The sequence below is a fragment of the Eurosta solidaginis genome, chromosome 2 (genome assembly GCF_040869045.1).
Source record: "Eurosta solidaginis isolate ZX-2024a chromosome 2, ASM4086904v1, whole genome shotgun sequence".
NCBI classification, from domain to species: Eukaryota; Metazoa; Arthropoda; class Insecta; order Diptera; family Tephritidae; genus Eurosta; species Eurosta solidaginis.
This window is the reverse complement of record NC_090320.1, coordinates 87,346,093-87,373,397: the sequence shown is the minus strand read 5'-3', so window position 1 is coordinate 87,373,397 and position 27,305 is coordinate 87,346,093.

Sequence of the window (27,305 nt, the reverse complement as noted above, 5' to 3'; positions counted from 1 at the left end):
ATTAATTTCACTACAATCAATTTCATCGTTTGTAGTTATGGGAAAAGTACTTTTAGTGCTTCCAAATTGCTGCGTTCTTGGCTTTTTGAGATGCGTTGGCGATATCTCCGAAACCTGTGGACCAAAAAAAATTTTTTTTTCGTATGAAAAACTACACACGATTTAAAACGTATTTAAAAAAAAACCCAAATTCACTTAAATTGCTTGGTTTACACACAATGTATTATATTTTCGGAGTAACTATAAAAACTACAAAAAAATGAATTTCACTACAATCAATCTCATCGTTTGTACTTATAGGAAAAGTACTTTTAGTCCTACCAAATTGCTGCGTTCTTGGTTTTTTTTGAGATGCGTTAGCGATATCTCCGAAACCTGTGGAGCTAAAAAAAAATTTTTTTTCGAATGAAAAACTACAAACGATTTAAAACGAATTTCAGAAGAAAAAAACCCAATTTACTAAAATTGCTTGGTTTCCGCACAATGTATTATAATTTCGGAGTAACTATAAAAACTACAAATAAATGAATTTCAGTACAATCAATTTCATCGTTTGTAGTTATGAGAAAAGGTCTTTTGGTGCTTCCAAATTGTTGCTTTCATTGTTTTTTTGAGATGCGTTAGCGATATCTCCGAAACCTGTGGACCAAAAAAAAAATGTTTTTCGAATGAGAAACTACAAACGATTTAAAAGGTATTTCAAAAAGAAAAACCCCAAATTAGCTTAAATTGCTTGGTTTCCGCACAATGCATTATATTTTCGGTGTAACTATGAAAAGTACAAAAAAATTAATTTCACTACAATCAATTTCGTCGTTTGTAGTTATAGGAAATGTACCTTTAGTTCTTCCAAACTGCTGCGTTCTTGGTTGAAATGCGTTAGAGATATCTCCGAAACCTGTGGACGAAAAAAAAATTGTTTTTTCGTATGAAAAACTGCAAACGATTTAAAACGTATTTCGAAAAGAAAAAACCCAAATTTACTTAAATTGTTTGGTTTCCGCACAATGTATTATATTTTCGGAGTAACTATAAGAAATACCAAAAAAATGAATTTCACTACAATCAATTTTATCGTTTGTCGTTATAGGAAAACTACTTTTAGTGCTACCCATTTGCTGAGTTCTTGGTTTTTTTGAGATGCGTTAGCGATATCTCCGAAACCTTTGGACCAAAAAAAATTTTTTTTTCGTATGAAAAACTACAAACGATTTAAAACTTATTTCAGAAAGAAAAAACCCAATTTACTTAAATTGCTTGGTTTCCGCACAATGTATTATATTTTCGGAGTAACTATAAAAACTACAAAAAAATGAATTTCAATATAATCAATTTCATCGTTTGTAGTTATAGGAAAAGTACTTTTGGTGCTTCCAAATTGCTGCTTTCTTGGTTTTTTGAGATCCGTTACCGATATCTCCCAAAGTGGACCAAAAAAAATTTTTTTCGTATGAGAAACTGCAAACGATTTAAAACGTATTTCAAAAAGAAAAAAACCAAATTTATTTAAATTGCTTGGTTTTCGCACAATGTATTATATTTTCGGTGTAACTATGAAAAGTAAAAAAAAATTAATTTCACTACAATCAATTTCGTCGTTTGTAGTTATAGGAAATGTACCTTTAGTTCTTCCAAACTGCTGCGTTCTTGGTTGAAATGCGTTAGAGATATCTCCGAAACCTGTGGACGAAAAAAAAATTGTTTTTTCGTATGAAAAACTGCAAACGATTTAAAACGTATTTCGAAAAGAAAAAACCCAAATTTACTTAAATTGCTTGGTTTCCGCACAATGTATTATATTTTCGGAGTAACTATAAAAACTACAAAAAAATTAATTTCACTACAATCAATTTCATCGTTTGTAGTTATGGGAAAAGTACTTTTAGTGCTTCCAAATTGCTGCGTTCTTGGTTTTTTGAGATGCGTTCGCGATATCTCCGAAACCTGTGGACCAAAAAAAATATTTTTTTTCGTATGAAAAATTACAGACGATTTAAAACGTATTTAAAAAAAAACCCAAATTTACTTAAATTGCTTGGTTTCCGCACAATGTATTATATTTTCGGAGTAACTATAAAAACTATAAAAAAATGAATTTCACTACAATCAATTTCATCGTTTGTAGTTATAGGAAAATTACTTTTAGTCCTACCAAATTGCTGCGTCCTTGATTTTTTTTGAGATGCGTTAGCGATATCTCCGAAACCTGTGGACCAAAAAAAAATGTTTTTCGAATGAGAAACTACAAACGATTTAAAACGTATTTCAAAAAGAAAAAACCCAAATTTGCTTAAATTGCTTGGTTTCCGCAAAATGCATTATATTTTCGGAGTAACTATAAAAACTACAAAAAACTGAATTTCACTACAATCAATTTCATCGTTTGTAGTTATAGGAAAAGTACTTTTAGTGCTTCCAAATTGCTGCGTTCTTGGTTTTTTTGAGATGCGTTAGCGATATCTACCAAAGTGGGGAAATCTCCGAAACCTGTGGAGCTAAAAAAAAATTTTTTTTTCGTATGAAAACTACAAACGATTTAAAACGTATTTCAAAAAGAAAAAAACCAAATTTACTTAAATGGCTTGGTTTCCGCACAATGTATTTATTTTCGAAGTAACTATAAAAACTACAAAAAAATTAATTTCACTACAATCAATTTCATCGTTTGTAGTTATAGGAAAAGTACTTTTACTACTTCCAAATTGCTGCGTTCTTGGTTTTGTTGAGATGCGTTAGCGATATTTCCGAAACCTGTGGACCAAAAAAATTTTTTTTTCGTATGAAAAACTACAAACGATTTAAAACGTATTTCAAAAAGAAAAACCCCAAATTTGCTTAAATTGCTTGGTTTCCGCACAATGCATTATATTTTCGGAGTAGCTATAAAAACTACAAAAAAATGAATTTCACTACAATCAATTTCATCGTTTCTAGTTATAGGAAAAGTACTTTTAGTGCTTCCAAATTGCTGCGTTCTTGGTTTTTTTGAGATGCGTTGGCGATATCTCCGAAACCTGTGGAACAAAAAAAAATTTTTTTTTCGTATGAAAAACTACAAACGATTTAAAACTTATTTCAGAAAAAAAAACCCAATTTACTTAAATTGCTTGGTTTCCGCACAATGTATTATATTTTCGGAGTAATTATAAAAACTAAAAAAAAATGAATTTCAATACAATCAATTTCATCGTTTGTAGTTATAGGAAAAGTACTTTTGGTGCTTCCAAATTTTTGCGTTCTTGGTTTTTTTGAGATCCGTTAGCGATATCTCCCAAAGTGGGGAAAAAATTTTTTTCGTATGAGAAACTGCAAACGATTTAAAACGTATTTCAAAAAGAAAAAAACCAAATTTACTTAAATTGCTTGGTTTCCGCACAATGTATTATATTTTCGGTGTAACTATGAAAAGTCCAAAAAAATTAATTTCACCACAATCAATTTCATCGTTTGTAGTTATAGGAAAAGTACTTTTAGTTCTTCCAAACTGCTGGGTTCTTGGGTTTTTGAGATGCGTTAGAGATATCTCCGAAACCTGTGGACGAAAAAAAATTGTTTTTTCGTATGAAAAACTACAAACGATTTAAAACTTATTTCGAAAAGAAAAAACCCAAATTTACTTAAATTGCTTGGTTTCCGCACAATGTATTATATTTTCGGAGTAACTATAAAAACTACAAAAAAATTAATTTCACTACAATCAATTTCATCGTTTGTAGTTATGGGAAAAGTACTTTTAGTGCTTCCAAATTGCTGCGTTCTTGGCTTTTTGAGATGCGTTGGCGATATCTCCGAAACCTGTGGACCAAAAAAAATTTTTTTTTCGTATGAAAAACTACACACGATTTAAAACGTATTTAAAAAAAAACCCAAATTCACTTAAATTGCTTGGTTTACACACAATGTATTATATTTTCGGAGTAACTATAAAAACTACAAAAAAATGAATTTCACTACAATCAATCTCATCGTTTGTAGTTATAGGAAAAGTACTTTTAGTCCTACCAAATTGCTGCGTTCTTGGTTTTTTTTGAGATGCGTTAGCGATATCTCCGAAACCTGTTGAGCTAAAAAAAAATTTTTTTTCGAATGAAAAACTACAAACGATTTAAAACGAATTTCAGAAGGAAAAAACCCAATTTACTAAAATTGCTTGGTTTCCGCACAATGTATTATAATTTCGGAGTAACTATAAAAACTACAAATAAATGAATTTCAGTACAATCAATTTCATCGTTTGTAGTTATGAGAAAAGGTCTTTTGGTGCTTCCAAATTGTTGCTTTCATTGTTTTTTTGAGATGCGTTAGCGATATCTCCGAAACCTGTGGACCAAAAAAAAAATGTTTTTCGAATGAGAAACTACAAACGATTTAAAAGGTATTTCAAAAAGAAAAACCCCAAATTAGCTTAAATTGCTTGGTTTCCGCACAATGCATTATATTTTCGGTGTAACTATGAAAAGTACAAAAAAATTAATTTCACTACAATCAATTTCGTCGTTTGTAGTTATAGGAAATGTACCTTCAGTTCTTCCAAACTGCTGCGTTCTTGGTTGAAATGCGGTAGAGATATCTCCGAAACCTGTGGACGAAAAAAAAATTGTTTTTTCGTATGAAAAACTGCAAACGATTTAAAACGTATTTCGAAAAGAAAAAACCCAAATTTACTTAAATTGCTTGGTTTCCGCACAATGTATTATATTTTCGGAGTAACTATAAGAAATACCAAAAAAATGAATTTCACTACAATCAATTTTATCGTTTGTCGTTATAGGAAAACTACTTTTAGTGCTACCCATTTGCTGCGTTCTTGGTTTTTTTGAGATGCGTTAGCGATATTTCCGAAACCTGTGGACCAAAAAAATTTTTTTTTCGTATGAAAAACTACAAACGATTTAAAACGTATTTCAAAAAGAAAAACCCCAAATTTGCTTAAATTGCTTGGTTTCCGCACAATGCATTATATTTTCGGAGTAGCTATAAAAACTACAAAAAAATGAATTTCACTACAATCAATTTCATCGTTTCTAGTTATAGGAAAAGTACTTTTAGTGCTTCCAAATTGCTGCGTTCTTGGTTTTTTTGAGATGCGTTGGCGATATCTCCGAAACCTGTGGAACAAAAAAAAATTTTTTTTTCGTATGAAAAACTACAAACGATTTAAAACTTATTTCAGAAAAAAAAAACCCAATTTACTTAAATTGCTTGGTTTCCGCACAATGTATTATATTTTCGGAGTAATTATAAAAACTAAAAAAAAATGAATTTCAATACAATCAATTTCATCGTTTGTAGTTATAGGAAAAGTACTTTTGGTGCTTCCAAATTTTTGCTTTCTTGGTTTTTTTGAGATCCGTTAGCGATATCTCCCAAAGTGGGGAAAAAATTTTTTTCGTATGAGAAACTGCAAACGATTTAAAACGTATTTCAAAAAGAAAAAAACCAAATTTACTTTAATTGCTTGGTTTCCGCACAATGTATTATATTTTCGGTGTAACTATGAAAAGTCCAAAAAAATTAATTTCACCACAATCAATTTCATCGTTTGTAGTTATAGGAAAAGTACCTTTAGTTCTTCCAAACTGCTGGGTTCTTGGGTTTTTGAGATGCGTTAGAGATATCTCCGAAACCTGTGGACGAAAAAAAATTGTTTTTTCGTATGAAAAACTACAAACGATTTAAAACTTATTTCGAAAAGAAAAAACCCAAATTTACTTAAATTGCTTGGTTTCCGCACAATGTATTATATTTTCGGAGTAACTATAAAAACTACAAAAAAATTAATTTCACTACAATCAATTTCATCGTTTGTAGTTATGGGAAAAGTACTTTTAGTGCTTCCAAATTGCTGCGTTCTTGGCTTTTTGAGATGCGTTGGCGATATCTCCGAAACCTGTGGACCAAAAAAAATTTTTTTTTCGTATGAAAAACTACACACGATTTAAAACGTATTTAAAAAAAAACCCAAATTCACTTAAATTGCTTGGTTTACACACAATGTATTATATTTTCCGAGTAACTATAAAAACTACAAAAAAATGAATTTCACTACAATCAATCTCATCGTTTGTAGTTTAGGAAAAGTACTTTTAGTCCTACCAAATTGCTGTGTTCTTGGTTTTTTTTGAGATGCGTTAGCGATATCTCCGAAACCTGTGGAGCTAAAAAAAAATTTTTTTTCGAATGAAAAACTACAAACGATTTAAAACGAATTTCAGAAGGAAAAAACCCAATTTACTAAAATTGCTTGGTTTCCGCACAATGTATTATAATTTCGGAGTAACTATAAAAACTACAAATAAATGAATTTCAGTACAATCAATTTCATCGTTTGTAGTTATGAGAAAAGGTCTTTTGGTGCTTCCAAATTGTTGCTTTCATTGTTTTTTTGAGATGCGTTAGCGATATCTCCGAAACCTGTGGACCAAAAAAAAAATGTTTTTCGAATGAGAAACTACAAACGATTTAAAAGGTATTTCAAAAAGAAAAACCCCAAATTAGCTTAAATTGCTTGGTTTCCGCACAATGCATTATATTTTCGGTGTAACTATGAAAAGTACAAAAAAATTAATTTCACTACAATCAATTTCGTCGTTTGTAGTTATAGGAAATGTACCTTTAGTTCTTCCAAACTGCTGCGTTCTTGGTTGAAATGCGTTAGAGATATCTCCGAAACCTGTGGACGAAAAAAAAATTGTTTTTTCGTATGAAAAACTGCAAACGATTTAAAACGTATTTCGAAAAGAAAAAACCCAAATTTACTTAAATTGCTTGGTTTCCGCACAATGTATTATATTTTCGGAGTAACTATAAGAAATACCAAAAAAATGAATTTCACTACAATCAATTTTATCGTTTGTCGTTATAGGAAAACTACTTTTAGTGCTACCCATTTGCTGCGTTCTTGGTTTTTTTGAGATGCGTTAGCGATATCTCCGAAATCTTTGGACCAAAAAAAATTTTTTTTCGTATGAAAAACTACAAACGATTTAAAACTTATTTCAGAAAGAAAAAACCCAATTTACTTAAATTGCTTGGTTTCCGCACAATGTATTATATTTTTGGAGTAACTATAAAAACTACAAAAAAATGAATTTCAATATAATCAATTTCATCGTTTGTAGTTATAGGAAAAATACTTTTGGTGCTTCCAAATTGCTGCTTTCTTGGTTTTTTGAGATCCGTTAGCGATATCTCCCAAAGTGGACCAAAAAAAATTTTTTTCGTATGAGAAACTGCAAACGATTTAAAACGTATTTCAAAAAGAAAAAAACCAAATTTATTTAAATTGCTTGGTTTTCGCACAATGTATTATATTTTCGGTGTAACTATGAAAAGTATAAAAAAATTAATTTCATTACAATCAATTTCGTCGTTTGTAGTTATAGGAAATGTACCTTTAGTTCTTCCAAACTGCTGCGTTCTTGGTTGAAATGCGTTAGAGATATCTCCGAAACCTGTGGACGAAAAAAAAATTGTTTTTTCGTATGAAAAACTGCAAACGATTTAAAACGTATTTCGAAAAGAAAAAACCCAAATTTACTTAAATTGCTTGGTTTCCGCACAATGTATTATATTTTCGGAGTAACTATAAAAACTACAAAAAAATTAATTTCACTACAATCAATTTCATCGTTTGTAGTTATGGGAAAAGTACTTTTAGTGCTTCCAAATTGCTGCGTTCTTGGTTTTTTGAGATGCGTTCGCGATATCTCCGAAACCTGTGGACCAAAAAAAATATTTTTTTTCGTATGAAAAATTACAGACGATTTAAAACGTATTTAAAAAAAACCCAAATTTACTTAAATTGCTTGGTTTCCGCACAATGTATTATATTTTCGGAGTAACTATAAAAACTATAAAAAAATGAATTTCACTACAATCAATTTCATCGTTTGTAGTTATAGGAAAATTACTTTTAGTCCTACCAAATTGCTGCGTCCTTGATTTTTTTTGAGATGCGTTAGCGATATCTCCGAAACCTGTGGACCAAAAAAAAATGTTTTTCGAATGAGAAACTACAAACGATTTAAAACGTATTTCAAAAAGGAAAAACCCAAATTTGCTTAAATTGCTTCGTTTCCGCAAAATGCATTATATTTTCGGAGTAACTATAAAAACTACAAAAAACTGAATTTCACTACAATCAATTTCATCGTTTGTAGTTATAGGAAAAGTACTTTTAGTGCTTCCAAATTGCTGCGTTCTTGGTTTTTTTGAGATGCGTTAGCGATATCTACCAAAGTGGGGAAATCTCCGAAACCTGTGGAGCTAAAAAAAAATTTTTTTTCGTATGAAAACTACAAACGATTTAAAACGTATTTCAAAAAGAAAAAAACCAAATTTACTTAAATGGCTTGGTTTCCGCACAATGTATTTATTTTCGAAGTAACTATAAAAACTACAAAAAAATTAATTTCACTACAATCAATTTCATCGTTTGTAGTTATAGGAAAAGTACTTTTACTACTTCCAAATTGCTGCGTTCTTGGTTTTGTTGAGATGCGTTAGCGATATTTCCGAAACCTGTGGACCAAAAAAATTTTTTTTTCGTATGAAAAACTACAAACGATTTAAAACGTATTTCAAAAAGAAAAACCCCAAATTTGCTTAAATTGCTTGGTTTCCGCACAATGCATTATATTTTCGGAGTAGCTATAAAAACTACAAAAAAATGAATTTCACTACAATCAATTTCATCGTTTCTAGTTATAGGAAAAGTACTTTTAGTGCTTCCAAATTGCTGCGTTCTTGGTTTTTTTGAGATGCGTTGGCGATATCTCCGAAACCTGTGGAACAAAAAAAAATTTTTTTTTCGTATGAAAAACTACAAACGATTTAAAACTTATTTCAGAAAAAAAAACCCAATTTACTTAAATTGCTTGGTTTCCGCACAATGTATTATATTTTCGGAGTAATTATAAAAACTAAAAAAAAATGAATTTCAATACAATCAATTTCATCGTTTGTAGTTATAGGAAAAGTACTTTTGGTGCTTCCAAATTTTTGCTTTCTTGGTTTTTTTGAGATCCGTTAGCGATATCTCCCAAAGTGGGGAAAAAATTTTTTTCGTATGAGAAACTACAAACGATTTAAAACTTATTTCAGAGAAAAAAACCCAATTTACTTAAATTGCTTGGTTTCCGCACAATGTATTATATTTTCGGAGTAATTATAAAAACTAAAAAAAAATGAATTTCACTACAATCAATTTCATCGTTTGTAGTTATAAGAAAAGTACTTTTAGTGCTTCCAAAATGCTGCGTTCTTGGTTTTTTGAGATGCGTTAGCGATATCTCCGAAACCTATGGACCAAAAAAAAAATGTTTTTCGTAGGAAAAACTACAAACGATTTAAACGTATTTCAAAAAGAAAAAACCCAAATTTACTAAAATTGCTTGGTTTCCGCACAATGTATTATAATTTCGGAGTAACTATAAAAACTACAAATAAATGAATTTCAGTACAATCAATTCCATCGTTTGTAGTTATGAGAAAAGGTCTTTTGGTGCTTCCAAATTGTTGCTTTCATTGTTTTTTTGAGATGCGTTAGCGATATCTCCGAAACCTGTGGACCAAAAAAAAAATGTTTTTCGAATGAGAAACTACAAACGATTTAAAAGGTATTTCAAAAAGAAAAACCCCAAATTAGCTTAAATTGCTTGGTTTCCGCACAATGCATTATATTTTCGGTGTAACTATGAAAAGTACAAAAAAATTAATTTCACTACAATCAATTTCGTCGTTTGTAGTTATAGGAAATGTACCTTTAGTTCTTCCAAACTGCTGCGTTCTTGGTTGAAATGCGTTAGAGATATCTCCGAAACCTGTGGACGAAAAAAAAATTGTTTTTTCGTATGAAAAACTGCAAACGATTTAAAACGTATTTCGAAAAGAAAAACCCAAATTTACTTAAATTGCTTGGTTTCCGCACAATGTATTATATTTTCGGAGTAACTATAAGAAATACCAATAAAATGAATTTCACTACAATCAATTTTATCGTTTGTCGTTATAGGAAAACTACTTTTAGTGCTACCCATTTGCTGCGTTCTTGGTTTTTTTGAGATGCGTTAGCGATATCTCCGAAACCTTTGGACCAAAAAAAATTTTTTTTCGTATGAAAAACTACAAACGATTTAAAACTTATTTAAAAAAAAACCCAAATTTACTTAAATTGCTTGGTTTCCGCACAATGTATTATATTTTCGGAGTAACTATAAAAACTATAAAAAAATGAATTTCACTACAATCAATTTCATCGTTTGTAGTTATAGGAAAATTACTTTTAGTCCTACCAAATTGCTGCGTCCTTAATTTTTTTTGAGATGCGTTAGCGATATCTCCGAAACCTGTGGACCAAAAAAAAATGTTTTTCGAATGAGAAACTACAAACGATTTAAAACGTATTTCAAAAAGAAAAAACCCAAATTTGCTTAAATTGCTTGGTTTCCGCAAAATGCATTATATTTTCGGAGTAACTATAAAAACTACAAAAAAATTAATTTCACTACAATCAATTTCATCGTTTGTAGTTATGGGAAAAGTACTTTTAGTGCTTCCAAATTGCTGCGTTCTTGGTTTTTTGAGATGCGTTCGCGATATCTCCGAAACCTGTGGACCAAAAAAAAAATGTTTTTCGTAGGAAAAACTACAAACGATTTAAACGTATTTCAAAAAGAAAAAACCCAAATTTACTAAAATTGCTTGGTTTCCGCACAATGTATTATAATTTCGGAGTAACTATAAAAACTACAAATAAATGAATTTCAGTACAATCAATTTCATCGTTTCTAGTTATAGGAAAAGTACTTTTAGTGCTTCCAAATTGCTGCGTTCTTGGTTTTTTTGAGATGCGTTAGCGATATCTACCAAAGTGGGGAAATCTCCGAAACCTGTGGAGCTAAAAAAAAATTTTTTTTCGTATGAAAACTACAAACGATTTAAAACGTATTTCAAAAAGAAAAAAACCAAATTTACTTAAATGGCTTGGTTTCCGCACAATGTATTTATTTTCGAAGTAACTATAAAAACTACAAAAAAATTAATTTCACTACAATCAATTTCATCGTTTGTAGTTATAGGAAAAGTACTTTTACTACTTCCAAATTGCTGCGTTCTTGGTTTTGTTGAGATGCGTTAGCGATATTTCCGAAACCTGTGGACCAAAAAAATTTTTTTTTCGTATGAAAAACTACAAACGATTTAAAACGTATTTCAAAAAGAAAAACCCCAAATTTGCTTAAATTGCTTGGTTTCCGCACAATGCATTATATTTTCGGAGTAGCTATAAAAACTACAAAAAAATGAATTTCACTACAATCAATTTCATCGTTTCTAGTTATAGGAAAAGTACTTTTAGTGCTTCCAAATTGCTGCGTTCTTGGTTTTTTTGAGATGCGTTGGCGATATCTCCGAAACCTGTGGAACAAAAAAAAATTTTTTTTTCGTATGAAAAACTACAAACGATTTAAAACTTATTTCAGAAAAAAAAAACCCAATTTACTTAAATTGCTTGGTTTCCGCACAATGTATTATATTTTCGGAGTAATTATAAAAACTAAAAAAAATGAATTTCATTACAATCAATTTCATCGTTTGTAGTTATAGGAAAAGTACTTTTGGTGCTTCCAAATTTTTGCTTTCTTGGTTTTTTTGAGATCCGTTAGCGATATCTCCCAAAGTGGGGAAAAAATTTTTTTCGTATGAGAAACTACAAACGATTTAAAACTTATTTCAGAAAAAAAAACCCAATTTACTTAAATTGCTTGGTTTCCGCACAATGTATTATATTTTCGGAGTAATTATAAAAACTAAAAAAAAATGAATTTCACTACAATCAATTTCATCGTTTGTAGTTATAAGAAAAGTACTTTTAGTGCTTCCAAAATGCTGCGTTCTTGGTTTTTTGAGATGCGTTAGCGATATCTCCGAAACCTATGGACCAAAAAAAAAATGTTTTTCGTAGGAAAAACTACAAACGATTTAAACGTATTTCAAAAAGAAAAAACCCAAATTTACTAAAATTGCTTGGTTTCCGCACAATGTATTATAATTTCGGAGTAACTATAAAAACTACAAATAAATGAATTTCAGTACAATCAATTTCATCGTTTGTACTTATGAGAAAAGGTCTTTTGGTGCTTCCAAATTGTTGCTTTCATTGTTTTTTTGAGAGGCGTTATCGATATCTCCGAAACCTGTGGACCAAAAAAAAAATGTTTTTCGAATGAGAAACTACAAACGATTTAAAAGGTATTTCAAAAAGAAAAACCCCAAATTAGCTTAAATTGCTTGGTTTCCGCACAATGCATTATATTTTCGGTGTAACTATGAAAAGTACAAAAAAATTAATTTCACTACAATCAATTTCGTCGTTTGTAGTTATAGGAAATGTACCTTTAGTTCTTCCAAACTGCTGCGTTCTTGGTTGAAATGCGTTAGAGATATCTCCGAAACCTGTGGACGAAAAAAAAATTGTTTTTTCGTATGAAAAACTGCAAACGATTTAAAACGTATTTCGAAAAGAAAAAACCCAAATTTACTTAAATTGCTTGGTTTCCGCACAATGTATTATATTTTCGGAGTAACTATAAGAAATACCAAAAAAATGAATTTCACTACAATCAATTTTATCGTTTGTCGTTATAGGAAAACTACTTTTAGTGCTACCCATTTGCTGCGTTCTTGGTTTTTTTGAGATGCGTTAGCGATATCTCCGAAACCTTTGGACCAAAAAAAATTTTTTTTCGTATGAAAAACTACAAACGATTTAAAACTTATTTCAGAAAGAAAAAACCCAATTTACTTAAATTGCTTGGTTTCCGCACAATGTATTATATTTTCGGAGTAACTATAAAAACTACAAAAAAATGAATTTCAATATAATCAATTTCATCGTTTGTAGTTATAGGAAAAATACTTTTGGTGCTTCCAAATTGCTGCTTTCTTGGTTTTTTGAGATCCGTTAACGATATCTCCCAAAGTGGACCAAAAAAAATTTTTTTCGTATGAGAAACTGAAAACGATTTAAAACGTATTTCAAAAAGAAAAAAACCAAATTTATTTAAATTGCTTGGTTTTCGCACAATGTATTATATTTTCGGTGTAACTATGAAAAGTAAAAAAAAATTAATTTCACTACAATCAATTTCGTCGTTTGTAGTTATAGGAAATGTACCTTTAGTTCTTCCAAACTGCTGCGTTCTTGGTTGAAATGCGTTAGAGATATCTCCGAAACCTGTGGACGAAAAAAAAATTGTTTTTTCGTATGAAAAACTGCAAACGATTTAAAACGTATTTCGAAAAGAAAAAACCCAAATTTATTTAAATTGCTTGGTTTCCGCACAATGTATTATATTTTCGGAGTAACTATAAAAACTACAAAAAAATTAATTTCACTACAATCAATTTCATCGTTTGTAGTTATGGGAAAAGTACTTTTAGTGCTTCCAAATTGCTGCGTTCTTGGTTTTTTGAGATGCGTTCGCGATATCTCTGAAACCTGTGGACCAAAAAAAATATTTTTTTTCGTATGAAAAATTACAGACGATTTAAAACGTATTTAAAAAAAAACCCAAATTTACTTAAATTGCTTGGTTTCCGCACAATGTATTATATTTTCGGAGTAACTATAAAAACTATAAAAAAATGAATTTCACTACAATCAATTTCATCGTTTGTAGTTATAGGAAAATTACTTTTAGTCCTACCAAATTGCTGCGTCCTTGATTTTTTTTGAGATGCGTTAGCGATATCTCCGAAACCTGTGGACCAAAAAAAAATGTTTTTCGAATGAGAAACTACAAACGATTTAAAACGTATTTCAAAAAGAAAAAACCCAAATTTGCTTAAATTGCTTGGTTTCCGCACAATGTATTATATTTTCGGAGTAACTATAAAAACTACAAAAAACTGAATTTCACTACAATCAATTTCATCGTTTGTAGTTATAGGAAAAGTACTTTTAGTGCTTCCAAATTGCTGCGTTCTTGGTTTTTTTGAGATGCGTTAGCGATATATACCAAAGTGGGGAAATCTCCGAAACCTGTGGAGCTAAAAAAAAATTTTTTTTCGTATGAAAACTACAAACGATTTAAAACGTATTTCAAAAAGAAAAAAACCAAATTTACTTAAATGGCTTGGTTTCCGCACAATGTATTTATTTTCGAAGTAACTATAAAAACTACAAAAAAATTAATTTCACTACAATCAATTTCATCGTTTGTAGTTATAGGAAAAGTACTTTTACTACTTCCAAATTGCTGCGTTCTTGGTTTTGTTGAGATGCGTTAGCGATATTTCCGAAACCTGTGGACCAAAAAAATTTTTTTTTCGTATGAAAAACTACGTACGATTTAAAACGTATTTCAAAAAGAAAACCCCCAAATTTGCTTAAATTGCTTGGTTTCCGCACAATGCATTATATTTTCGGAGTAGCTATAAAAACTACAAAAAAATGAATTTCACTACAATCAATTTCATCGTTTCTAGTTATAGGAAAAGTACTTTTAGTGCTTCCAAATTGCTGCGTTCTTGGTTTTTTTGAGATGCGTTGGCGATATCTCCGAAACCTGTGGAACAAAAAAAAATTTGTTTTTCGTATGAAAAACTACAAACGATTTAAAACTTATTTCAGAAAAAAAACCCAATTTACTTAAATTGCTTGGTTTCCGCACAATGTATTATATTTTCGGAGTAATTATAAAAACTAAAAAAAAATGAATTTCAATACAATCAATTTCATCGTTTGTAGTTATAGGAAAAGTACTTTTGGTGCTTCCAAATTTTTGCTTTCTTGGTTTTTTTGAGATCCGTTAGCGATATCTCCCAAAGTGGGGAAAAAATTTTTTTCGTATGAGAAACTGCAAACGATTTAAAACGTATTTCAAAAAGAAAAAAACCAAATTTACTTAAATTGCTTGGTTTCCGCACAATGTATTATATTTTCGGTGTAACTATGAAAAGTCCAAAAAAATTAATTTCACCACAATCAATTTCATCGTTTGTAGTTATAGGAAAAGTACCTTTAGTTCTTCCAAACTGCTGGGTTCTTGGGTTTTTGAGATGCGTTAGAGATATCTCCGAAACCTGTGGACGAAAAAAAATTGTTTTTTCGTATGAAAAACTACAAACGATTTAAAACTTATTTCGAAAAGAAAAAACCCAAATTTACTTAAATTGCTTGCTTTCCGCACAATGTATTATAATTTCGGAGTAACTATAAAAACTACAAATAAATGAATTTCAGTACAATCAATTTCATCGTTTGTAGTTATGAGAAAAGGTCTTTTGGTGCTTCCAAATTGTTGCTTTCATTGTTTTTTTGAGATGCGTTAGCGATATCTCCGAAACCTGTGGACCAAAAAAAAAATGTTTTTCGAATGAGAAACTACAAACGATTTAAAAGGTATTTCAAAAAGAAAAACCCCAAATTAGCTTAAATTGCTTGGTTTCCGCACAATGCATTATATTTTCGGAGTAACTATAAAAACTACAAAAAAATGAATTTCACTACAACCAATTTCATCGTTTTTGGTTATAGGAAATGTACTTTTAGTGTTTCCAAATTGCTGCGTTCTTGATTTTTTTGAGATGCGTTAGCGATATCTCCGAAACCTGTGGAGCTAAAAAAAAATTTTTTTTGGTATGAAAAACTACAAACGATTTAAAACGTATTTCAAAAAGAAAAACCCAAATTTACTTAAATTGCTTGGTTTCCGCACAATGTATTATATTTTCGGAGTAACTATAAAAACTACAAAAAAATTAATTTCACTATAATCAATTTCATCGTTTGTAGTTATAGGAAAAGTACTTTTACTACTTCCAAATTGCTGCGTTCTTGGTTTTGTTGAGATGCGTTAGCGATATTTCCGAAACCTGTGGACCAAAAAAATTTTTTTTCGTATGAAAAATTACAAACGATTTAAAACGTATTTCAAAAAGAAAAGCCCCAAATTTGCTTAAATTGCTTGGTTTCCGCACAATGCATTATATTTTCGGAGTAACTATAAAAACTACAAAAAAATGAATTTCACTACAATCAATTTCATCGTTTCTAGTTATAGGAAAAGTACTTTTAGTGCTTCCAAATTGCTACGTTCTTGGTTTTTTTGAGATGCGTTAGCGATATCTCCGAAACCTGTGGACCAAAAAAAAATTTTTTTCGTATGAAAAACTACAAACGATTTAAAACGTATTTCAAAAAGAAAAAACCAAATTTACTTAAATTGCTTGGTTTCCGCAAAATGTATTATATTTTCGGAGTAACTATGAAAAGTACACAAAAATGAATTTCACTACAATCAATTTCATCGTTTGTAGTTATAGGAAAAGTACTCTTAGTGCTTCCAAATCGCTGCGTTCTTGGTTTTCTGGAGATGCGTTAGCGATATCTCCGAAACCTGTGGAGCTAAAAAAAAATTTTTTTTGGTATGAAAAACTACAAACGATTTAAAACGTATTTCAAAAAGAAAAACCCAAATTTACTTAAATTGCTTGGTTTCCGCACAATGTATTATATTTTCGGAGTAATTATAAAAACTACAAAAAAATGAATTTCACTACAATCAATTTCATCGTTTGTAGTATAGGAAAATTACTTTTAGTCCTACCAAATTGCTGCGTTCTTGGTTTTTTTGAGATGCGTTAGCGATATATCCGAAACCTGTGGACCAAAAAAAATTTTTTTTTCGTATGAAAAACTACAGACGATTCAAACGTATTTAAAAAAAAAACCGAAATTTACTTAAATTGCTTGGTTTCCGCATAATGTATTATATTTTCGGAGTAACTATGAAAAGTACACAAAAATGAATTTCACTACAATCAATTTCATCGTTTGTAGTTATAGGAAAAGTACTCTTAGTGCTTCCAAATCGCTGCGTTCTTGGTTTTCTGGAGATGCGTTAGCGATATCTCCGAAACCTGTGGACCAAAAAAATTTTTTTTTTCGTATGAAAAACTACAGACGATTAAAACGTATTTTAAAAAAAAAAACCGAAATTTACTTAAATTGCTTGGTTTCCGCACAATGTATTATATTTTCGGAGTAACTATGAAAAGTACACAAAAATGAATTTCACTACAATCAATTTCATCGTTTGTAGTTATAGGAAAATTACGTTTAGTCCTACCAAATTGTTGCGTTCTTGGTTTTTTTGAGATGCGTTAGCGATATCTCCGAAACCTGTGGACCAAAAAAAATTTTTTTTTCGTATGAAAAACTACAGACGATTCAAACGTATTTAAAAAAAAACCGAAATTTACTTAAATTGCTTGGTTTCCGCACAATGTATTATATTTTCGGAGTAACTATGAAAAGTACACAAAAATGAATTTCACTACAATCAATTTCATCGTTTGTAGTTATAGGAAAAGAACTCTTAGTGCTTCCAAATCGCTGCGTTCTTGGTTTTCTGGAGATGCGTTAGCGATATCTCCGAAACCTGTGGACCAAAAAAAAATTTTTTTCGTATGAAAAACTACAAACGATTTAAAACGTATTTCAAAAAGAAAAAACCAAATTTACTTAAATTGCTTGGTTTCCGCACAATGTATTATATTTTCGTTTGTATCGTTTGTAGTTATAGGAAAAGTACTCTTAGTGCTTCCAAATCGCTGCGTTCTTGGTTTTCTGGAGATGCGTTAGCGATATTTCCGAAACCTGTGGAGCTAAAAAAAATTTTTTTTGGTATGAAAAACTACAAACGATTTAAAATGTATTTCAAAAAGAAAAACCCAAATTTACTTAAATTGCTTGGTTTCCGCACAATGTATTATATTTTCGGAGTAACTATAAAAACTACAAAAAAATGAATTTCACTACAATCAATTTCTTCGTTTGTAGTTATAGGAAAATTACTTTTAGTCCTACCAAATTGCTGCGTTCTTGGTTTTTTTGAGATGCGTTAGCGATATCTCCGAAACCTGTGGACCAAAAAAAACGATTTAAAACGTATTTAAAAAAAAAAACCCAAATTTACTTAAATTGCTTGGTTTCCGCACAATGTATTATATTTTCGGAGTAACAATAAAAACTACAAAAAAATGAATTTCACTACAATCAATTTCATCGTTTGTAGTTATAGGAAAATTGCTTTTAGTCCTACCAAATTGCTGCGTTCTTGGTTTTTTTGAGATGCGTTAGCGATATCTCCAAAACCTGTGGACCAAAAAAAAATTTTTTTTCATATGAAAAACTACAAACGATTTAAAACGAATTTCAGAAGGAAAAAACCCAATTTACTTAAATTGCTTGGTTTCCGCACAATGTATTATAATTTCGGAGTAACTATAAAAACTAGAAAAAAATGAATTTCAGTACAATCAATTTCATCGTTTGTAGTTATAGGAAAAGTACTTTTGGTGCTTCCAAATTGCTGCTTTCTTGGTTTTTTTGAGATGCATTAGCGATATCTCCCAAAGTGGACCAAAAAAAAATTTTTTTCGTATGAGAAACTGCAAACGATTTAAAACGTATTTCAAAAAGAAAAAACCAAATTTACTTAAATTGCTTGGTTTCCGCACAATGTATTATATTTTCGGAGTAACTATGAAAAGTACACAAAAATGCATTTCACTACAATCAATTGCATCGTTTGTAGTTATAGGAAAAGTACTTTTAGTGTTTCCAAATTGCTGCGTTCTTGGTTTTGTTGAGATGCGTTAGCGATATCTCCGAAACCTGTGGACCAAAAAAAAATTTTTTTTCATATGAAAAACTACAAACGATTTAAAACGAATTTCAGAAGGAAAAACCCCAATTTACTTAAATTGCTTGGTTTCCGCACAATGTATTATAATTTCGGAGTAACTATAAAAACTAGAAAAAAATGAATTTCAGTACAATCAATTTCATCGTTTGTAGTTATAGGAAAAGTACTTTTGGTGCTTCCAAATTGTTGCTTTCATGGTTTTTTTGAGATGCGTTAGCGATATCTCCGAAACCTGTGGACCAAAAAAAAAATGTTTTTCGAATGAGAAACTACAAACGATTTAAAACGTATTTCAAAAAGAAAAACCCCAAATTTGCTTAAATTGCTTGGTTTCCGCACAATGCATTATATTTTCGGAGTAACTATAAAAACTACAAAAAATTGAATTTCACTACAATCAATTTCATCGTTTGTAGTTATAGGAAAAGTACCTTTAGTTCTTCCAAACTGCTGGGTTCTTGGGTTTTTTGAGATGCGTTAGCGATATCTCCGAAACCTGTGGACCAAAAAAAAATTTTTTTTCATATGAAAAACTACAAACGATTTAAAACGAATTTCAGAAGGAAAAACCCCAATTTACTTAAATTGCTTGGTTTCCGCACAATGTATTATAATTTCGGAGTAACTATAAAAACTAGAAAAAAATGAATTTCAGTACAATCAATTTCATCGTTTGTAGTTATAGGAAAAGTACTTTTGGTGCTTCCAAATTGTTGCTTTCATGGTTTTTTTGAGATGCGTTAGCGATATCTCCGAAACCTGTGGACCAAAAAAAAAAATGTTTTTCGAATGAGAAACTACAAACGATTTAAAACGTATTTCAAAAAGAAAAACCCCAAATTTGCTTAAATTGCTTGGTTTCCGCACAATGTATTATAATTTCGGAGTAACTATAAAAACTAGAAAAAAATGAATTTCAGTACAATCAATTTCATCGTTTGTAGTTATAGGAAAAGTACTTTTGGTGCTTCCAAATTGCTGCGTTCTTGGTTTTGTTGAGATGCGTTAGCGATATCTCCGAAACCTGTGGACCAAAAAAAAATTTTTTTTCATATGAAAAACTACAAACGATTTAAAACGAATTTCAGAAGGAAAAACCCCAATTTACTTAAATTGCTTGGTTTCCGCACAATGTATTATAATTTCGGAGTAACTATAAAAACTAGAAAAAAATGAATTTCAGTACAATCAATTTCATCGTTTGTAGTTATAGGAAAAGTACTTTTGGTGCTTCCAAATTGTTGCTTTCATGGTTTTTTTGAGATGCGTTAGCGATATCTCCGAAACCTGTGGACCAAAAAAAAAATGTTTTTCGAATGAGAAACTACAAACGATTTAAAACGTATTTCAAAAAGAAAAAACCAAATTTACTTAAATTGCTTGGTTTCCGCACAATGTATTATATTTTCGGAGTAACTATGAAAAGTACACAAAAATGCATTTCACTACAATCAATTGCATCGTTTGTAGTTATAGGAAAAGTACTTTTAGTGTTTCCAAATTGCTGCGTTCTTGGTTTTGTTGAGATGCGTTAGCGATATCTCCGAAACCTGTGGACCAAAAAAAAAATTTTTTTTCGTATGAAAAACTACAAACGATTTTAAACGAATTTCAAATAGAAAAAACTCAAATCTACTTAAATTGCTTGGTTTCCGCACAATGTATTATATTTTCGGAGTAACTATAAAAACTAAAAAAAACGAATTTCACTACAATCAATTTCATCGCTTGTAGTTATAGGAAAAATACTTTAGTGCTTCCAAATTGCTGCGTTCTTGGTTTTTTTGAGATGCGTTAGCGATATCTCCGAAACCTGTGAACCAAAAAAAAATTTTTTTTCGTATGAAAAACTACAAATGATTTAAAACGTATTTCAAAAAGGAAAAACCCAAATTTAATTAAATTGCTTGGTTTTCGCACAATGTATTTTATTTTTGGAGTAACTTTAAAAACTACAAAAAAATGAATTTCACTACAATCAATTTCATCGTTTGTAGTTATGGGAAAAGTACTTTTAGTGCTTCCAAATTGCTGCGTTCTTGGCTTTTTTTTAGATGGGTTAGCGATATCTCCGAAACCTGTGGACCAAAAAAAAAATGTATTACGTATGAAAAACTACAAACGATTTAAAACGTATTTCAAAAAGAAAAAAACCAAATTTACTTAAATTGCTTGGTTTTCGCACAATGTATTATATTTTCGGAGTAACTATAAAAACTACAAAAAAATGTATTTCACTACAATCAATTTCATCGTTTGTAGTTATAGGAAAAGTGCTTTTACTACTTCCCAATTGCTGCGTTCTTGGTTTTGTTGAGATGCGTTAGCGATATTTCCGAAACCTGTGGACCAAAAAAATTTTTTTTTCGTATAAAAAACTACAAACGAATTAAAACGTATTTCAAAAAGAAAAACCCCAAATTTGCTTAAATTGCTCGGTTTCCGCACAATGCATTATATTTTCGGAGTAACTATAAAAACTACAAAAAAATGAATTTCACTACAATCAATTTCATCGTTTGTAGTTATAGGAAAAGTACTTTTAGTGCTTCCAAATTGCTGCGTGCTTGGTTTTTTTGAGATGAGTTATCGATATCTCCGAAACCTGTGGACCAAAAAAAAATTTTTTTTTTCGTATGAAAAACTACAAAGGATTTAAAACGGATTTTAAAATAGAAAAAACCCAAATTTGCTTAAATTGCTAGGTTTCCGCACAATGTATTATATTTTCGGTGTAACTATGAAAAGTCCAAAAAAATTAATTTCACTACAATCAATTTCATCGTTTGTAGTTATAGGAAAAGTACCTTTAGTTCTTCCAAACTGCTGGGTTCTTGGGTTTTTTGAGATGCGTTAGAGATATCTCCGAAACCTGTGGACGGAAAAAAATTGTTTTTTTCGTATGAAAAACTGCAAACGATTTAAAACTTATTTCGAAAAGAAAAAACCCAAATTTACTTAAATTGCTTGGTTTCCGCACAATGTATTATATTTTCGGAGTAACTATAAAAACTACAAAAAAATTAATTTCACTACAATCAATTTCATCGTTTGTAGTTATGGGAAAAGTAGTTTTAGTGCTTCCAAACTGCTGCGTTCTTGGCTTTTTGGGATGCATTGGCGATATCTCCGAAACCTGTGGACCAAAAAAAATTTTTTTTTCGTATGAAAAACTACACACGATTTAAAACGTATTTAAAAAAAACCCAAATTTACTTAAATTGCTTGGTTTACGCACAATGTATTATATTTTCGGAGTAACTATAAAAACTACAAAAAAATGAATTTCACTACAATCAATCTCATCGTTTGTAGTTATAGGAAAAGTACTTTTAGTCCTACCAAATTGCTGCGTTCTTGGTTTTTTTGAGATGCGTTAGCGATATCTCCGAAACCTGTGGAACAAAAAAAATTTTTTTTCGTATGAAAAACTACAAACGATTTAAAACGAATTTCAGAAGGAAAAAACCCAATTTACTTAAATTGCTTGGTTTCCGCACAATGTATTATAATTTCGGAGTAACTATAAAAACTACAAAAAAATGAATTTCAGTACAATCAATTTCATCGTTTGTAGTTATGAGAAAAGTACTTTTGGTGCTTCCAAATTGTTGCTTTCATGGTTTTTTTGAGATGCGTTAGCGATATCTCCGAAACCTGTGGACCAAAAAAAAAAAATGTTTTTCTAATGAGAAACTACAAACGATTTAAAAGGCATTTCAAAAAGAAAAACCCCAAATTTGCTTAAATTGCTTGGTTTCCGCACAATGCATTATATTTTCGGAGTAACTATAAAAACTACAAAAAAATGAATTTCACTACAATCAATTTCATTGTTTTTAGTTATAGGAAAAGTACTTTTAGTGTTTCCAAATTGCTGCGTTCTTGATTTTTTTGAGATGCGTTAGCGATATCTCCGAAACCTGTGGAGCTAAAAAAAAATTTTTTTTGGTATGAAAAACTACAAACGATTTAAAACGTATTTCAAAAAGAAAAACCCAAATTTACTTAAATTGCTTGGTTTCCGCACAATGTATTATATTTTCGGAGTAACTATAAAAACTACAAAAAAATGTATTTCACTATAATCAATTTCATCGTTTGTAGTTATAGGAAAAGTACTTTTACTACTTCCAAATTGCCGCGTTCTTGGTTTTGTTGAGATGCGTTAGCGATATTTCCGAAACCTGTGGACCAAAAAAATTTTTTTTTCTTATGAAAAATTACAAACGATTTAAAACGTATTTCAAAAAGAAAAACCCCAAATTTGCTTAAATTGCTTGGTTTCCGCACAATGCATTATATTTTCGGAGTAACTATAAAAACTACAAAAAAATGAATTTCACTACAATCAATTTCATCGTTTCTAGTTATAGGAAAAGTACTTTTAGTGCTTCCAAATTGCTGCGTGCTTGGTTTTTTTGAGATGAGTTATCGATATCTCCGAAACCTGTGGACCAAAAAAAAATTTTTTTTTCGTATGAAAAATTACAAACGATTTAAAACGGATTTTAAAATAGAAAAAACCCAAATTTGCTTAAATTGCTAGGTTCCCCACAATCCATTATATTTTCGGAGTAACTATAAAAACTAAAAAAAAATTAATTTCACTACAATCAATTTCATCGTTTGTAGTTATAGGAAAAGTACTTTTGGTGCTTCCAAATTGCTGCGTTCTTGGTTTTTTTGAGATGCGTTAGTGATATCTCCGAAACCTGTGGACCAAAAAAAAATTTTTTTCGTATGAAAAACTACAAACGATTTAAAACGTATTTCAAAAAGAAAAAACCAAATTTACTTAAATTGCTTGGTTTCCGCACAATGTATTATATTTTCGGAGTAACTATAAAAACTAAAAAAAAAACGAATTTCACTACAATCAATTTCATCGCTTATAGTTATAGGAAAAATACTTTAGTGCTTCCAAATTGCTGCGTTCTTGGTTTTTTTGAGATGCGTTAGCGATATCTCCGAAACCTGTGGACCAAAAAAAAATTTTTTTCGTATGAAAAACTACAAACGATTTAAAACGTATTTCAAAAAGTAAAAACCCAAATTTGCTTAAATTGCTTGGTTTTCGCACAATGTATTATATTTTCGGAGTAACTATATAAACTACAAAAAAACGAATTTCACTACAATCAATTTCATCGTTTGTAGATATAGGAAAAATACTTTTAGTGCTTCCAAATTGCTGCGTTCTTGGTTTTATAGAGATGCGTTAGCGATATCTCCGAAACCTGTGGACCAAAAAAAAATTTTTTTTCGTATGAAAAACTACAAACGATTTAAAACGTATTTCAAAAAGGAAAAACCCAAATTTAATTAAATTGCTTGGTTTCCGCACAATGTATTATATTTTTGGAGTAACTTTAAAAACTACAAAAAAATGAATTTCACTGCAATCAATTCCATCGTTTGTAGTTATGGGAAAAGTACTTTTAGTGCTTCCAAATTGCTGCGTTCTTGGCTTTTTTTAGATGGGTTAGCGATATCTCCGAAACCTGTGGACCAAAAAAAAATGTATTTCGTATGAAAAACTACAAACGATTTAAAACGTATTTCAAAAAGAAAAAAACCAAATTTACTTAAATTGCTTGGTTTTCGCACAATGTATTATATTTTCGGAGTAACTATAAAAACTACAAAAAAATTTATTTCACTACAATCAATTTCATCGTTTGTAGTTATAGGAAAAGTGCTTTTACTACTTCCCAATTGCTGCGTTCTTGGTTTTGTTGAGATGCGTTAGCGATATTTCCGAAACCTGTGGACCAAAAAAATTTTTTTTCCTATAAAAAACTACAAACGAATTAAAACGTATTTCAAAAAGAAAAACCCCAAATTTGCTTAAATTGCTTGGTTTCCGCACAATGCATTATATTTTCGGAGTAACTATAAAAACTACAAAAAAATGAATTTCACTACAATCAATTTCATCGTTTGTAGTTATAGGAAATGTACTTTTAGTGCTTCCAAATTGCTGCGTGCTTGGTTTTTTTGAGATGAGTTTTCGATATCTCCGAAACCTGTGGACCAAAAAAAAATTATTTTTCGTATGAAAAACTACAAAAGATTTAAAACGGATTTTAAAATAGAAAAAACCCAAATTTGCTTAAATTGCTAGGTTTCCCCACAATGCATTATATTTTCGGAGTAACTATAAAAACTACAAAAAAATTAATTTCTCTACAATCAATTTCATCGTTTTTAGTTATAGGAAAAGTACTTTTAGTGCTTCCAAATTGCTGCAATCTTGGTTTTTTTTGAGATGTGTTAGCGATATCTCCGAAACCTGTGGACCAAAAAAAATTTTTTTCGTATGAAAAACTACAAACGATTTAAAACGTATTTCAAAAAGAAAAAACCAAATTTACTTAAATTGCTCGGTTTCCGCACAATGTATTATACTTTCGGAGTAACTATAAAAAGTACACAAAAATGAATTTCACTACAATCAATTTCATCGTTTGTAGTTATAGGAAAAGTACACTTAGTGCTACCAATTTGCTGCGTTCTTGGTTTTTTTGAGATGCGTTAGCGATATCTCCGAAACCTGTGGACCAAAAAAAATTTTTTTTTTCGCATGAAAAACTACAAACGATTTAAAACGTATTTCAAAAAGAAAAAAACCAAATTTACTTAAATTGCTTGGTTTTCGCACAATGTATTATATTTTCGGAGTAACTATAAAAACTACAAAAAAATTTATTTCACTACAATAAATTTCATCGTTTTAGTTATAGGAAAAGTGCTTTTACTACTTCCCAATTGCTGCGTTCTTGGTTTTCTGGAGATGCGTTAGCGATATCTCCGAAACCTTTGGACCAAAAAAAATTTTTTTTTTTCGCATGAAAAACTACATACGATTTAAAACGTATTTCAAAATAAAAACCCCAAATTTACTTAAATTGCTTGGTTTCCGCACAATGTTTTATATTTTCGGAGTAACTATAAAAACTATAAAAAAATTAATTTCACCACAATCAATTTCATCGTTTGTAGTTATAGGAAAAGTACTTTTAGTGCTACCAATTTGCTGCGTTCTTGGTTTTTTTGAGATGCGTTAGCGATATCTCCGAAACCTGTGGACCAAAAAAAATTTTTTTTCGTATGCAAAACTACAAACGATTTAAAACTTATTTCAGAAAGAAAAAACCAAATTTACTTAAATTGCTTGGTTTCGGCACAATGTCTTATATTTTCGGAGTAACTATAAAAACTACAAAAAAATGAATTTCAATACAATCAATTTCATCGTTTGTAGTTATAGGAAAAGTACTTTTGGTGCTTCCAAATTGCTGCTTTCTTGGTTTTTTTGAGATGCGTTAGCGATATCTCCCAAAGTGGACCAAAATAAAAATTTTTTTCGTATGAGAAACTGCAAAAGATTTAAAACGTATTTCAAAAAGAAAAAAACCAAATTTACTTAAATTGCTTGGTTTCCGCACAATGTATTATATTTTCGGAGTAACTATAAAAACTACAAAAAAATTAATTTCACTACAATCAATATCATCGTTTGTAGTTATAGGAAAAGTACTTTTAGTCCTACCAAATTGCTGCGTTCTTTGTTTTTTTGAGATGCGTTAGCGATATCTCCGAAACCTGTGGACGAAAAAAAATAGTTTTTTCGTATGAAAAACTGCAAACCATTTAAAACGTATTTCAAAAAGAAAAAACCAAATTTACTTAAATTGCTTGGTTTCCGCACAATGTATTATATTTTCGGAGTAACTATAAAAACTACAAAAAAATTAATTTCACTACAATCAATTTCATCGTTTGTAGTTATGGGAAAAGTACTTTTAGTGCTTCCAAATTGCTGCCTTCTTGGTTTTTTGAGATGCGTTAGCGATATCTCCGAAACCTGTGAACCAAAAAAAAATTTTTTTTTCGTATGAAAAACTACAGACGATTTAAAACGTATTTAAAAAAAAAACTCAAATTTACTTAAATTGCTTGGTTTCCGCACAATGTATTATATTTTCGGAGTAACTATAAAAACTACAAAAAAATGAATTTCACTACAATCAATATCATCGTTTGTAGTTATAGAAAAAGTACTTTTAGTCCTACCAAATTGCTGCGTTCTTTGTTTTTTTGAGATGCGTTAGCGATATCTGCGAAACCTGTGGGTCAAAAAAATTTTTTTTTCGTATGAAAAACTACAAACGATTTAAAACGTATTTCAAAAAGAAAAAACCAAATTTACTTAAATTGCTTGGTTTCCGCACAATGTATTATATTTTCGGAGTAACTATGAAAAATACACAAAAATGCATTTCACTACAATCAATTTCATCGTTTGTAGTTATAGGAAAACTACTCTTAGTGCTTCCAAATCGTTGCGTTCTTGGTTTTCTGGAGATGCGTTAGCGATATCTCCGAAACCTGTGGACCAAAAAAAAAATGTTTTTTTCGCATGAAAAACTACAAACGATTTAAAACGTATTTCAAAAATAAAAACCCCAAATTTACTTAAATTGCTTGGTTTCCGCACAATGTATTATATTTTCGGAGTAACTATAAAAACTACAAAAAAATTAATTTCACTACAATCAATTTCATCGTTTGTAGTTATAGGAG